The sequence below is a fragment of the Agelaius tricolor genome, unplaced genomic scaffold, assembly GCF_023055355.1.
Source record: "Agelaius tricolor isolate 1412-34295 unplaced genomic scaffold, bAgeTri1.0.p SCAF_37, whole genome shotgun sequence".
In the NCBI taxonomy this organism is placed as follows: Eukaryota; Metazoa; Chordata; class Aves; order Passeriformes; family Icteridae; genus Agelaius; species Agelaius tricolor.
The window spans coordinates 1033454-1037005 of record NW_027269297.1 but is presented as its reverse complement, the minus strand read 5'-3'; the positions used below and the strand labels follow the sequence as shown (position 1 = coordinate 1037005).

General features: G+C 39.8%; 1 long non-coding RNA gene across 1 annotated transcript; it reads left to right on the top strand.

Moving 5' to 3' along the window:
• The first annotated feature begins 2075 nt into the window (after nucleotides 1–2075).
• On the top strand, nucleotides 2076–3299 carry LOC139603197 (uncharacterized). Its single transcript, XR_011683612.1, has 2 exons — nucleotides 2076–2186; nucleotides 2857–3299. It is a non-coding gene; the product is annotated as an uncharacterized lncRNA (long non-coding RNA).
• Nucleotides 3300–3552: the final 253 nt, after the last annotated feature.

Here is a 3552-nt window from a genome sequence, read left to right as displayed (position 1 = left end):
GCTTCTAGAAATGGAGTCTAAATTTATAACAACAAATTTTCTTAATTTTACCTGGATGGCTGAGCTGTTTAGAGCAGGGGTGAAGTGGTGCCAATCTTTTGGCTGTGGCTGGTTCTGTCACCCCTCTCTTTCACAATAGTGACATCTTTTTTGGGATATATGAGCATGGCTGTCTCCTGATGGTAAATAAATTACACTTCCTTCTCTCAAGCCTAAGCAGATCAAGCCTCTGTGACTATGTTTTCTACAGCAAAACATTAAAATGCTCCTTTCCAGGCCTCTCAGTGATCTCTTTCTCCATTTTATAATGTGGTGGTAATTTGAAGGCATTTTAAAGCACGCAATGAAGAAAACTGCAGGTGGAAGTTAGGGGGTGATGGGGCCTCCAGTGAGGGTGAGGAGGAGGAAAAGAAATCTCAATAATGCTGCCCTTCCAGGGATTCTGCCATTAACTGATGCATTATTTTTCTAAGCTCATTAAATAACCCTTAGAACTGTGAAAAGGTCAAAAGAGAGGGGAAGGAGCTGAAGCTGCCTGTGGATTTTTGTTGTACAGCAATTTCCTGACCAAGCTGAGGAAGGTAGAGGGGGATGGAAGAAGCAAGAAAGGAGGGGAGTAGAAAAGAACTGCTGATTTTCCCGTTGATCTTTTAATGCAAATGAATGTTTCTCCTCAGACTTTTCCCTACAGTAGTCATCATTCCAAATCCCATAGCAGCTCACCTGTAGTAGCTGCACTGTGGTGAAGCCACAAGCTGTTGTTTACAGCAAACAACAAATTGTAATCATCTGTGGATCAGCTTAGATGTGGGGTTGATGTCTTTGGCCATCTCTGAATGTCTGGGGCAAGAATTATAGGAATTTTATTGGTTTTGCCCTAGGAAGCCCAGAATATCATTAGAAATACCACATGCAAGAAGGTCTGAGGTATGAAGATCATTTGTCACTTTTAATGGGTTTGTATTTTAAATCACATTCCAGGACGCACAGATGGGTCTTTGGAAATCATAAACTTTCTGAAGAGATAGGGAAAAAGTACACAGGAACAAGGTCTTCAACTCCACTGGGACATGAGGAACATCTTTGTCTGTTCACAGATCTGTCCCTTAGGAACTGCAGTCAAATTCGCTTCAACAAACAAAATGTTTCCTTTTAACTGGTTGCTGTTTGTTAGCTCTTGAAAGAGAAGATGCTTGTTGTTTCCTTTATTTTTTTTTTTTTTTTTGCTTTTGCTTTGCATTGCAAGATGAGTTTCCAAACTGAACTAACAGGAAAATCAAGGTTAATGCTGCCTGATCAAATAGGAATCATGAAGTTTGCCCCTTTGCAGAGCAATGGATGATATCTTTGGTACTTTTTATGATGCTAATATGACACCAAAGTGCAATGTGAACCTGGAACATCATGCAATCAAGAGTTTATGATGAATCTGTGAGCAAAAAGCATTATTTGGGTCCACTTCTGTAAGAAACTCTCAAAAAACCCCTTCACTTTCTATACAATTCACTGAGGATCATCCAGTGAACCAAACACAGAAACTGCCACAGGATTTTATGCACTGTTGCCCCATTCTTCAAAAATAAATTATTCAAAAATTCTGCACAAATAAGAATGCAAGAAATTGGATTATATATGAATAAATACATTGTGTTGTGACATTTAAAAATTTGAGGTTTTTTCCCAGAATGAAAGAATATAAAGTACAAATTTCTGCCCTTTGCCTTTAGAAAGCTGGGAAAATGTGTGTTTATTTATCTCAATGCAGAAATTGTGTGAGAGCCTCATCTGTATGGGTCAGAAAGACAACAAGATTGTTTTCTAAATTCAAGGCTATTCCCATATAGGACTAGATTTTAGTAACTGTGTTCTAGTGCATTAAAGTGAATCCACCATGTGCTGGTGGGGTCTGTGTGCAATCATTTCTCCTATCTGGGTGTCACAGCACTCCATTTTGCCTTTTTTTTAGGCTTGTTAATCTTGTTACTCTGCTGAGCATGCATCAGTGTAGCAGTTGGACTCTGCAAATCCCACGAGTGATTTCACTGAGCTCCACAAAGCACGTTTGTCTTTGGCAGCCCATGAGTAAGGGCAGTTGTGATGTTGTCAGTGTTCAGTGCAGATCTGGTCTTTGCCATTTCTTAGTCCTGGACTGGGGAAACACAGGCAAACATTCCACATTTCTGCAGGTGAGACATAAACTTTAAGGAATTTAGCTTCTCTAAAATCTCTAAGATTTTAGTTAGAGATAAAGCTTTATTGGAGTTAATTAAAATAAATGGGTAGGCCTTGATGAAGTTAAGAGTTAACAGTTAACTAATAATTGATTGCTTGTCAACACAATGTTTGGTTAGCTGGGTTTATAATGAAGAATATAGAAACTGATAAATAGCTTTTAGGAACATGAGACAATTGTGGCCTCCTCTGTTCTGAAACCAATTGAAGGTGGGGAATGGGAGTTCTACCAAGGGTTCATTTGTCATGTTTGTATTGAAAAGGTAGAAAGGTCAGAATGAGGAAGACTTCATTTACTTCCTCATTTTGGGGCCCCTCCCCATGAAAGGGACACTGACCCATTTCAAGGAACAAACTGTGCATGCTTAATGGCTTTTGAACTAATTACCATGGGAAGAGGGAAATGGGATTTACCAAAATTATGAATATGCATTTGTATTTTGGGTATTCAGTACTTGTATAGATAAAAGGGCTCTGCAATCACCTGTAAATTGAGGTGTGTGTTTAGGAGCTATCCCACAATAAACATTCACTTTCTAACTCTAAACTGTTCGAGAGTTTTTGTCTGTCACAGTTGGATATCGGTACCAGATCAATATCCATATTTTTTTTAATAAATCACAGGTCTGTGGGCAGCTCCTGGCCTGCAGGATGGGAGCCAAGACCTTCCATGGATCTTCTTCCAAACCACACACACAACAAGGGTCCATGGAGACAGCACAGAGGAGATTTGATCACTTGACCCCAACAGGGAATTGGTTCTGTGTCACAGGCATATTTTATGAAAAATCCTTTTGCCAGGATCTTTTCTCCCAAGAAGCTGAGAATCTTCAGCTTCTCCATGTTTTGCTGCTTTGGAGAATGGTTTACCCAGCATGTGGAATTGTTTTTACTGGATGACCAATGGCAGCCACCTGTGTCAAGGCTGTGAGCAGTCACAAGATTTTATTATCATTCCTTTACTTTCAAGCCTTCTGATGAAATCCTTTCTCTTTTCTTTTAGTATAGTTTAAATATATCCTTTTCTTTTAATATATATCATAAAATAATAAATCAACCTTCTGAAACATGGAGTCAAGATTCTTATCTCTTCCCTCATCCAGGGACCCCTGTGAACACCACCCCAGTTCTGTCCATCCATTTCTGTCCACAGGAATCCCAGGGTGTTTATCCTCAATTTATCCACCATAACTCCATGCAGCAGATCCCGTCAGGGTTCTGAGAACACGGAGCAGGGAAGGGATGCTGGATGTTTACAGAAGGATTGAGATTGAGGTCAGTGGGATTAGGGTGTTCAGCCCTGTTGGTCACAGTTACAGA